General features: G+C 40.8%; 1 protein-coding gene across 2 annotated transcripts in view; it reads right to left on the bottom strand.

Moving 5' to 3' along the window:
* Positions 1-12,238, bottom strand: part of LOC124804932 (cytochrome P450 6j1-like) — a 176,169-nt gene extending 163,931 nt beyond the window's left edge. Inside the window, exon 1 of one of the 2 annotated variants that reach the window (XM_047265309.1) lies at positions 12,195-12,238. The gene's annotated coding sequence lies outside the window, so the exon portion shown is untranslated. The remainder of the gene's footprint in view (positions 1-12,194) is intronic. The other variant, XM_047265310.1, reaches the window with a different exon arrangement.
* Positions 12,239-12,696: the final 458 nt, after the last annotated feature.

The raw sequence follows: 12,696 nt of genomic DNA, 5'->3' as shown, positions 1-12,696 counted from the left end.
CGAATTCCTACTGCCACACAAGAATCAAAGTGAGCCCAAAAATACACACTGTCCTTTCAGAAAGCAACAACTCCCAGGCTACGGCCCGTCGATACATGGGTGAACTGGATGATGCGATGTCAGAATGAGAATCTGTACCATCAGAGACATCAACTGCTGACTCGACAGTACGAAGCTAGTCGCGAAGAAGGCGAAATTCTCTCTCCTACAGAATTTACAAGGTTCTTAAAAGTGATTAGGCGTTCTAAAAATATACTTCCTGTAGCAAAACAATTGACAAATTACATCATCGCCCTAAAACTGGAGATAGAAAAGACGCAGGATGAAAGAAGCTAAAATAAAACAAAAGCTGCAACGGCTGCCTCTTTCCTTGGAAACAGAAAAATAAAGTCATCAAGCCGGACATCAAGAGCATTCAGATAAACCCGCAGCGATCCTGCGTCGCAATACGCAGTCTTTTGCAGTTTATACATGAAAACAATTATATAGATTTAGTATTTGCCTAGGCACGATACTGTATACAAAATAAAATCCTTAGGACATCGCGGTATTACAAAACTTTCACTGCACGAAACAAAAGGAAACGTACTGTGGTCATAATCGTTATCAAAGAAATAAATGCAATAATGTTGAACCAGTATTTAGAGAAGGATACTGTGGTGGCAGAAATAACAAAGGGATACTTACTATTCTATCCGGTTATGATGTATTTCGATGTAGCGAGGAACAGATAATCTGATTTACGAAAACGGATGAAATTTTGTCCATAAAGAAATGTACTGGTATTTTAACTGGCACAGACAGTAATGCTAGGTCAGACATGTGGCACGATTTCGTAACCAACAGCAGAGGTAAAGATATGGGTCAGAGACTTACTCATTATGAACGGAGCCAGTGACACAAATACTTTTGAAGTATCTGTGGCAGGAGTAACACTGACCTCACAGTAGGATACACTCACTGCAACCCATAGGACATCAGTGGGAATGTAGCGAAGAAGAAAACTGCTGAGATCATAATATCGTTAGCTTCAGTATAGGAAAACACGTGACTAAGCGTCATAAAAAACTTCATTCCAACTATGTTCATGGCGAAAGAAGAAAAATTCAGTGAATTTGATAAGTACACACTTTACGAGGTTTGTCGCGATGATTTTCAAAACAGCGGCGCAATGAATACAAGGGAAATAGATGACAAGACGAGCCAACTTACTGAAAGAGAAACAGAAACGGAAAAATTGTAGATAGATTGGAAAAAAATTTAGAAACAGCCTGCAATAAAGCTTTTAAACCATCTTCTACTTCTTGGCAGCACATGCGGAACGTTATCATTTCCCTGATGGACACATGAGTTAATGAAAAAACAGAAACGCCCAAATGCACTGAGGCAACTTTATCAAAGGACAAAACATGATGATAAACCTAAAAGTCAGTACAGTACTTCACCGAAAAGGATTATGTTAAGGCTATACAAAACGCAAAATTACAGTCATTGAAGGAATATTGCAGCCTAACACCTAAATCAAACCCTTGCAATCTAGTCTATCGTCTATCATCAGGAAAAATTTGAAGCACAACGATGATGACAGTTTTGAAGAAAGGGGAACTCCATTGTCACCGGAGGGGCAGTTTCACTGTAGTTTTCGACAGTTAAAAGCTAATACAACAAAAAAATATAAATTGGAAGAAATTAAAGATTGATTGACGATCGTATGAATAGTTCTCTTTAAATCTCAAAATCAGGAGTTTACTCAGTGAACTTTTAATCATCTTTAAAATCTCATCATGAGTGGGACAGCAAATAGCCATTGCATTGATGCACACCAATATTTTACAAGAACTCTGTCAATTCCGCACTTATTTTCTTCTGAACACATTCAATTCACAATATTAAAACCATTCTCTACGTGATGAAATATAAATAAATGTAACATTATGAATATTTGCTTATAAAAATTGCTTTCGATAACCGGCACCGGTGGGACAAAGGACTGCCACGGGTGGGACTCATGTGGACTAGCAACTTAAATTCAAATGACGCCCAAAAAAAAAAAAATTAAAAAAAAAGTTTTGTCCTTCAACCTCATCTGTTTAATTATATTTCCTCAAATAATTTTGCAACTCTGTTAAGTTTTTCGGGATAGTAAAATTTAGCTTTTGTAGTTTTAGGAAAGTATGACATAAATTTAATTAAAAATAAAATTTTAAAAAAAGTCTCAGGCTCAGTTTGACGTGGAATCACGCAGAAATCGTATAATGCCTACACTCCTAATTTAGGGAACACAGTCAGGTGCATTCTTGTTTATTTGACACCAGCATACGAAGAAACAACAAATAAGGAGCACCATAAATAAATACAACATACACAGAAAGCTTAGAGCATAATGATAAAAATTCTTGAAATAATAAAAAGAATGAATCAATATAATAGCCCTGGCGAAAAGGAATAAACGGCAAAACACGCCTTCTAATGTTGTTTTCCCACATTGCTGTATAGCACTTGCTTAATACATTACTGTTTTCCGAAAAAGTAGTACTAATACTAAAATCTGGCAAGGAGAATAGTGCGGAAGTTACTAAACATCGCCCAACCTACATCCTGTACAAAGGAGCGAAAGTCCTGGAAAACTGCTAATAAACAGAATAATGCACTTTATTACTTCAAAAGACTCATAGAACAACAACCGACAGGGATTTACTCCGCATAAAAGCACTGTAGACTGTTTAGGTGCGGAAAAGAAATTTGTTGACAGTCAGTACGTGTCAGTGATATGTAGAAGGAGCCTTCGATGCCGTTTGGTGGCCTAGCATTCTCAATGCTCTACTAGAATTTCAGTGTCCTAAAAACGTATACAGTTTGCTTAAAATTTATTTTAACGGTCAAACGGCATTTTTGTCTGTCTACAACGGCAACATTGAAAGGAAAATAACCGAAGGATCCCTTCAAGTTTCCTGTTGTGGGTCAGATTCTGGAGCACGTAGTACAGCTCACTGTTCAACATAAATTAACACAAATACTAACGATAGCCTTTACTTACAATTTGGTAATACTGACAAAAGGAAGCAGCGCCACTGCAGCCGAAAGCGCTGTTAATCGACGAACGGACTCAAAATAACAAAATTCGTTTCAATGATTAAAAATCTAAAGTCGTACTACAAAAAAAAGTAAAAATGTAATACGAAAGTCTGTATCTTTTTGAAAAATAAACAGTTAGAGCAAGTTGGCAGATTAAAATCTCGTGGAGTAATTATTGACGATAAGTTCAGATTCAGCGACCATACACAAAACGTCACAGACAAACGTGCAAAAATCAGAAAGTCTCAACTGGGAACTTGGTTCAGAGGCTCAAAGGATCATCTACATAGGAGCAATATTACCTATGTTATCATATGCATCTCCAGTGGATTGAAGCTGCAACAAGTCAGTAAGATTGCAGCAAGAACAAACGGGTACAATGCTTATTTAACATCATGATTGCGAAAGCCTAAAAAACAGTCTCAAACGAAGTGCTCCCTTAATACCAATAATTATTAAAACAAATGGAATGAAAATAAAACGGGAAATTGTAAACAAACATTAGAAACAATTGTTCTTCATAAACACTAGCCTCATCCGGATGATAATCTCGTTCTTAACGAAATAAGGGGCAATACTTGATGGAAGTATTCACTGACAGAAGTAAAACTGAAAAAGGAGTAGGATCAGGCATAGCAGTTTTCATCAACAAAAAGCCAATATACGTTATGAAATACAGTGTTCAGACGATCAGGCAGAGCGCTTTGCCCTTTTAAAATCTTTCGAAAAGAAAAACACATTACGTGGCTTACGAAGAACGGCAGTAATACTGACCGAGAGTTAAACAACATTAAATTATTTGAGGAATCCTAACCATCTCAAAAACATATTTGAAGAAAGAAGAAATAAAATAAGAATATTGCAAAAGAGCAACTGCGTTGTAGCTACACAGGGATTAAAGCTCTCTCAGGAAATGAACTTGCAAACCAACTGGAAAAAGAGGCATATAGATCATAAGAGGTCGTAGGCTACATCAAACGATCCAATATCTTCATGAAATTGTCGTAAGTGTCGCGGTAAGCAGCTCTGCAAGAATGGGAGAAAGAATGGTAATGGACTACATAAGGAATTATTACAAAAGATCTGGTGATCAGGTTTCACAGCGCTGTTAACGGCACACGGAAAGGCGAAGGCTTACATTCGTTGATTCAGAATAACCAACGACGCCGTTTTTCCACATATTGGTTGTAACCAAACTGTGGACCACATGTTACTGTGTAGCAACTTGGACATACCGTGGGCTACCGTTCACACAGGACACCACAGATTGTACTTTGTGACACTTTTCAAAAAGGCATGAGCTTAGATGATTTCGCCGGGTATCAACGTTGGGGTGCAGTTTGTGGCTTTAGAGGTGAGCCAAGCGGTAAATACAAAGAAAAGAAAACCGAAATGTTGGATCCGGAAATGGCCGTTTTTCAGGAATAACACTGGTGCGGCGAACCCTCTGATGAAATAACCTAACACTCAAAGACGAAAATACTATCCCTTACAGCAAACCAACAGACGACTGACTTTACAATATCATGTGCAGACGCGCCACTCTTCGAAAAACATAGGATTTTCTTGCATGTACGCGTTTCGAATACTTGTAATTTTTTCTTTCATGACGATCACATAAATTTTATGCATATTTCCCGCAAACAACTCAAAATTCCTAGCAGTGGTTGGTCTTTCAAAACACAGTAATTTATACGACTCGTTCTTTTGGTCTCACGAGCAAGGTCGCTCTTTGAATAGTTCCAGAAACTATGATATTGTACCTGCCAACCATTTTTGACATATTTTTTTGTAAGAAAATGAAATAAGAACATTGAAATCGAACGGATCACAGCAGAAACAGTTCCACAAAAACTCGGAAAGAATGCTGTTGTTTCGAAATAAATGCACCTGTGAGAAGTCTAATGGTACTGTTTCAGTCGTTGGGCAGGTTAGTGACGTCACTGACTATAATCATATTTGACTTTTAATGGCATACCAGTATGAAACATACGTAGTGAAACACTTGCCACATGTGGAGCACTGCTTCGTTAAAATCGTAATTAATTTATTACTGGGTAACGAACCAACTTAGGGCACGGGTCGCATGTACCAAAAATCTCAGAGAACATTCCTCGCAAACTCCAAAATATTTTCGATGGAGTTGGGTTTCCCAGTATAAAAACATATTTCGCACTCTTCCCAAGGTAATAAAAGCTCGCAAACAGCATGACAACTCATTCTATACTATAGGGAAATTCTTGAACAGAATTAGTCATTCAGAAATCTGTAGTTGGAAGTCATTTAGCTATATAAATATATTCTAGGTGTCGATAGCCTTTTCGAGGTTCCATACCTCGGAACACTTTTAGGACCACTTTGATGGCCGTCTGCCCGTCTGTCCCACTGTGCATCTGTTAAGACCCCTTTTTCTCAGGAACAGGCAGACGCATCAAGTTGAAATTTACGTCACATACTAACGTCTATAGTCCCTTGGCGGTGTGAAACACTTAAGCCTGTAAGTAAATGCAGTCAAAAGATACGGCCATTAGGTTACATACTTTGACGCACCAACACACTCATCAAAAAGACATGGAAACTCCCGTTGACATAGAATCATTAATTTTGGCAATAAAAAAGGTTCCACTCTAAAAGTAAAGAAAAAAAACGATAACTGTTAATTTGTAAGTATCTCACAAGGAAAAACATTTGTCATTTGTTATCTGACTGTCTGTCTGTCCGTCTTTTAAGATCTGTTTTTCCCAGGAACGGGCAGATCTATCAACTGAAATTTATGTCACATACGAACGTCTATGGTTCCTTGGTGCATTAAAAAACTGGAGCTTCTAAGACAATGCAATCAAAAGGTACGGCAATTTATGTCACTTATTTTATACTCACTGACTCACTTATTGAAACCTATGGCGTACCTCCCGTTAACCTAGAATTATGAAATGTGACAAGAGGTAAGGTGTCAGAATACAAGTAAATGGAAAAGTCATAAAACTGTTACATCACCGAAAAATATTTCTTTTGTCATTTGTCACCCGACATTAAATTTAAAACTGAAACATTCTCGAAAGTTCAAGAATACCCGGGACCGATATCTAGCCAGTATCAGTCTCGATAACAGGCAAAAATCATGGAGATTCTCGATTCCCGTACTGGATGTACTGTCTTTATACGTAATTAATTTGCAAAAAAATGGCTCTGAGCACTATGGGACTCAACTGCTGAGGTCATTAGTCCCCTAGAACTTAGAACTAGTTAAACCTAACTAACCTAAGGACATCACAAACATCCATGCCCGAGGCAGGATTCGAACCTGCGACCGTAGCGGTCTTGCGGTTCCAGACTGCAGCGCCTTTAACCGCACGGCCACTTCGGCCGGCTAATTAATTTGCACCTGGGCAATTTTTTTTCTTATTTGAGGTTGACAATCACTGTAAATTTCTTTCATTTTGAAATAAACACATTATTTCATTATACAGCAATTAGCTAATTTCGTTCCCTTGGGAAACCTGTATGCGCATCTTGTCAATGCGTAACGAGTCGAATTACGTTAGAGTAACTGTTAAAGTGGAAGCACGCATGGTGCAGTCAAAGTCTTAAAATCAAATAGGATTCACGTAAATGAGCTTTGTAGTATGAAGGCTGTTATTTTTCGCTTTGACATATAGACTTCACATCTACAACAACCATGATTGTGTGAAACTCGTAGTTAAAACGTCCGGGCTTGGGGAACGTGGTCGATATACACTCCTGGAAATTGAAATAAGAACACCGTGAATTCATTGTCCCAGGAAGGGGAAACTTTATTGACACATTCCTGGGGTTATATACATCACATGATCACACTGACAGAACCACAGGCAAATAGACACAGGCAACAGAGCATGCACAATCTCGGCACTAGTACAGTGTATATCCACCTTTCGCAGCAATGCAGGCTGCTATTCTCCCATGGAGACGATCGTAGAGATGCTGGATGTAGGCCTGTGGAACGGCTTGCCATGCCATTTCCACCTGGCGCCTCAGTTGGACCAGCGTTCGTGCTGGACGTGCAGACCGCGTGAGACGACGCTTCATCCAGTCCCAAACATGCTCAATGGGGGACAGATCCGGAGATCTTGCTGGCCAGGGTAGTTGACTTACACCTTCTAGAGCACGTTGGGTGGCACGGGATACATGCGGACGTGCATTGTCCTGTTGGAACAGCAAGTTCCCTTGCCGGTCTAGGAATGGTAGAACGATGGGTTCGATGACGGTTTGGATGTACCGTGCACTATTCACTGTCCCCTCGACGATCACCAGTGGTGTACGGCCAGTGTAGGAGATCGCTCCCCACACCATGATGCCGGGTGTTGGCCCTGTGTGCCTCGGTCGTATGCAGTCCTGATTGTGGCGCTCACCTGCACGGCGCCAAACACGCATACGACCATCATTGGCACCAAGGCAGAAGCGACTCTCATCGCTGAAGACGACACGTCTCCATTCGTCCCTTCATTCACGCCTGTCGCGACACCACTGGAGGCGGGCTGCACGATGTTGGGGCGTGAGCGGAAGACGGCCTAATGGTGTGCGGGACCGTAGCCCAGCTTCATGGAGGCGGTTGCGAATGGTCCTCGCCGATACCCCAGGAGCAACAGTGTCCCTAATTTGCTGGGAAGTGGCGGTGCGGTCCCCTACGGCACTGCGTAGGATCCTACGGTCTTGGCGTGCATCTGTGCGTCGCTGCGGTCCGGTCCCAGGTCGACGGGCACGTGCACCTTCCGCCGACCACTGGCGACAACATCGATGTACTGTGGAGACCTCACGCCCCACGTGTTGAGCAATTCGGCGGTACGTCCACCCGGCCTCCCGCATGCCCACTATACGCCCTCGCTCAAAGTCCGTCAACTGCACATACGGTTCACGTCCACGCTGTCGCGGCATGCTACCAGTGTTAAAGACTGCGATGGAGCTCCGTATGCCACGGCAAACTGGCTGACACTGACGGCGGCGGTGCACAAATGCTGCGCAGCTAGCGCCATTCGACGGCCAACACCGCGGTTCCTGGTGTGTCCGCTGTGCCGTGCGTGTGATCATTGCTTGTACAGCCCTCTCGCAGTGTCCGGAGCAAGTATGGTGGGTCTGACACACCGGTGTCAATGTGTTCTTTTTTCCATTTCCAGGAGTGTATTAAGCTGTTCCCTGACGTTCACCGCGAAATTTTTGATGAAGTATGTGACTGAAACGATCGTTAGACTCACAGCAAGATAAAAGAACAGATAAAGATATACGCTCTACATTAGCGTCAAGTGGGGTATTCAAAATCCACGTAGATATGACCAAACATACATTGATACCCACTTAGCAGAACACAACAAGAACTGGCGTCTGAAACATACTGACAAATCGGCCGTAGCAGACCATGTCTTTCGAGATGGGAAACACGAAATAAAATTCTGTGAGACGAGCATTTTATCAAAGACGTGTTATCATGTGCGTATTTGTAGAGATAACGTTTAGACTCACAAACACCACAATAATTTCATCATAAAATAAGTAGGCGTCAAGTCAGCCAACATATGGATATCGGTCAGGCACCAACAGAATGTCGATCGATTACTTTAAGTCGAGAACGTTGGCGGCAGCAAGAGATATTGACGGAGTCAGCATCAAGTGAGGAATGATAGTGACCTCTCGGCGGCTCAGCTAATTCAGCGGACCACCGAGGCCTCTGCATTTTACGTGCGGAGATGTTTCCCACAGTCAGAGACGAAATGTCAGGGAATACTTTCGTAAATTGATTACGGCCTCTCAGCCCGAAACTCAAGTAAACACCGGCCGTGAATCTCTGAATTGTATGGTTAAGAAGAATAAAGTGTTTATTCAAACATATTATAAAAATGGGTGTACGTATGTATGTATGTATGTGTGTATGTAGTAAGTACGTATGATCCACTTCCACATCTCCTCTTAAACCACTGGAACGATTTCAAGTAAACTTGGTACACATATCACTTACTGTCTCGAAATCATTGCTGTGAATGTAAGACCCACCTACCTGTCAAAGAGGGGGAGGGGGGTGAAAAATCAGTGTAGCAGACTCGAGTATTTCAGAATGAGAGCTCTTAGAGACTTGCAGCAAACTTTACATATGATTTCAAACCCTTACGAAACTTTTTGTCCCTGACGACCCTCACAAAATGACGAAGGAAAAACGTTTTTTCCATGCTATATTTTTGCTGTTCATGCTGCAAAACTGAAGTATGAAGCATGACGTTTTAGTATCTCCTGAGTGCTAATTGTACTCGCGACACATTTTGCAGACAGTATTCGCATAGAGAATTGAATGTACGAGAAAAATGATATGATTGTACGACACATAGTTCAGGAAATATGACGTCGTGAACACTGAGACGAGTAAAAAATTGCCGTATCATGCAAGACGTTTAAATTTATTACTTCTTTGCCACTCACAACACATTTCGCAGACAGTGTCCATCATTGTACGACACATAGTTCAGGAGATAAACACCGATACGTATGAAAACTGCTGCATCATGCATTACTTTCTAATTTTATTACTTCTATACTACTAACTCTATTCACAGCACATTTCTCATACAGTAGGCACATACACCACTGGATGAACCAGAAAAATTATTTCATAGTAGAACATATAGTTCAAAAGATACGTCATAAACATCGAGCTGCGTGAGACTGAAACTGCAGGGCGAAATTCGCTAGAGACCCAAGTGAAATACGTATGTGTAGCAGTACGTTTGGAATATATTTGGCATGTGTGTACGTAGTCAAAACCACGGGTAAAAGCTAACCTAAAACCCCTGGAACGATTTCAACCAAATGTGGTACACATATTAGTTAGTGTGTGGGCAAGAACTACCGGCGTGAGAGTGGCAAAGAGGAGAGACAAGGGGGCAGAAGGAGATGGACAGACAGTGAGGGGTAGGGGAAAACAGAGGCACAGATAGGTGGAGGAGGAGATGGACAGAGAGAGGAGAAAGAGTAGATATATTAATTGAAGACTGGAATAAATACATACCAGGTGAACACCGGATACTTACATATTTTCAAGATAAAAGAACAGCATTAGCAAGAAAGTTACTTGCTTCAAATCTTTTAAGTGAGTGGACAGTTTGTTCAATTAACATGCTCCATATCTTAACGATTATCGTTGACTATATGTTGGAGACACTATAACGGATCTTTTAAGTTGGGATAAATTTATTTTATTTTTTGTTAGATGTTTTCGTTAAATAGCTGAATAAATTGTAATTAGGAATAATTTAATTAAGCAGAGTAGAGAAGATAAAGTCAAAGAGATGTTCATTGGGCGGACATTGTCGTAATGCAACGTCATTGCGTTGTTCGGTTGTTAAAACAAGTCGTTTGTGTTCCGTTCTGCTGTTCGGTCGTGCGCGTATCTGAAAGGAATTAATTCGGGGACTATAATAAACTTTCACATAATAGTTATGGTTCGATGTTCCGACAAAAGGGGTTAACGTCAGTGTTAATTTGAATTGTGGGAGACAGGATTAGTTTTGACACATACGTGAAAACGGACGTAACGAAAGTTGTTCGTAAATCATCCTTGAACCTGACTTATTTAATTAACGATTGCGGGCTCATTAAAAGCTATTATCTCGTGATTAGGATCAATCCGTCTTTCCACCTAGATAGTGATCATTCATTAACATTTACGTCATAAGAAAAAGGTTATTAAATGACAATTACGTGTTATTCCGTTAGTGTTGAACCGACGTAATATCTCTGAAATGACAGTGATGTATTGTAATATCTCTTTATATTCGATGAATTATTCTGATACAATTCTACCCTTGAATGACGTTTACTAATTTTCTATCTTCATACTCGCAGAATCCATGCGCAAAGTAGTTTCATACAATAGTTATGCCATGAGCGCATAATTATTCTTTGTAGTACTCTCTCTGGTGGTTGTTAGGAAAAAGCTTCCGAGATTGTTTTCGTGCCGATTATCCTGAGCATTGTTTGAAGAATTGTAAGCTGAATATTGAGATTTATGACGAAAGATAACTGATACGAAATTGTAAGATTAAAAGGGAAATATATATATATATATATATATTGCTCCTTCATACAAAAGGTGTGTAACAATTTACATTATTTGACATTTGAGAATTAATGATATTCACCGATATATTGCGTAGTTGTTAATCAGACGGGAACTTCCGAAAGACTGGATACGAACCTGCATCTAATAATCCAAGAGCTTCATTACTTCTTCGGAAGGTTAAACTTCATCAAAGCCAAATATCCGCTTGATCTGAGGTTTCCCGACTGATTATACAACGCTCCCAAAAATACGAGGCATTTTATTTGTAGAGATTAGCAGACTGCCGCAATGCACGAGCCTGCAGAGGAGAAGAATCATCGCCTGATTTCATTCTAACAAGTAAAATTTCTGAATCATTTTGAGTGACTGAGTTATGACTGTGTTTCCTATTATGAATGATTGATTGCTCGAACGAATTGAGAACTACATAACTACATAATTACATAGATAAGAGGAAAAATTACAATATAATTTGTGTTAAATACTGAAAGAGATAGGAAGTAAATTGAAATTAGTGAACATTTGATACTGAGACTATAGAAGCAGAAGCGCTTAAGGTTTCTCTTCTCTAAAAATGGCAAAATAGGTACGAACTTTAACTCAATAGTCGACATTATGTATTGCAAAGACATTAGCATTTCATACTTATTTTGACGACGCTCTGTTAAACAAAGGAACGTTGAGTCTCTGTACGAGTAATAAAATTAAATCTATAAACATAATTAATAACGGCGAACTCCGCTTTAACAAACTGTCTTGCGTGTCGTCATCGGGCAATAACTGCTCAAACCTGGAGACTTGTGTGGTGAAATTAGAAGTCGGGCATATGAAACAAACTCAAAAATCCATTCAAGCTACAGTGGAGTCGGCACAACACGACGTGGGCAGTTATAACACGCAGTTAACAAACTAAGCGCAGCAACTTTACACAGTCCTACAGCTGTCAGTTGGAGCGTACTCTGCCCCTTCCGCGTCAAATGAAACTCTTTTCGGGCAGCCACAGGGTGGGGTAAGGACGGAGTCGCGGAATACTCACGTCAGACAGCGAGAGCGACGGCCGTTCCAGCGCGGGTGCGACACACCACTGCCTCCCCTCTGGCCTCTGCGAAGCGGAGGGCCTCGTTACGGACCCCCCCTCGTTGTGGCCAATTGTGGGCCGGCCGCGTGCTCGTGCACCGTAAACACGTGGACGGCAGAGTCGACACTATGAAAATTTGTATCAGATTGTGGCGTTCAGTAGAAGAGGGGAAAGACGTAAGGCTGAGAGTGAACACACAGGAATGCACTACTCGGAAGCCCTAACTGTACAATGAGACTGTTCGTGGTAAGCAGGAAATCCGGGATCGAGGCCCACCAATTTTCTTTTGTCGCGATACGAGGGACAGGCGTAAAGTTTTAGCCCGTAGCCAGAAAAAATATTAAATAAACTAGTTATTTCCTCGTTTGTTTGCAGGTACGTCACATTTCGGCATCGTATACATTCTGATCCGCGCGCCCCGTTACCTGTAAACTGTCCGGCTGGAATACATGTTACTTTC

The sequence above is a fragment of the Schistocerca piceifrons genome, chromosome 7 (assembly GCF_021461385.2).
Source record: "Schistocerca piceifrons isolate TAMUIC-IGC-003096 chromosome 7, iqSchPice1.1, whole genome shotgun sequence".
Taxonomy (NCBI): Eukaryota; Metazoa; Arthropoda; class Insecta; order Orthoptera; family Acrididae; genus Schistocerca; species Schistocerca piceifrons.
Note: the sequence above shows the minus strand (reverse complement) of the source record. Positions and strands in the feature narration are given on the sequence as shown.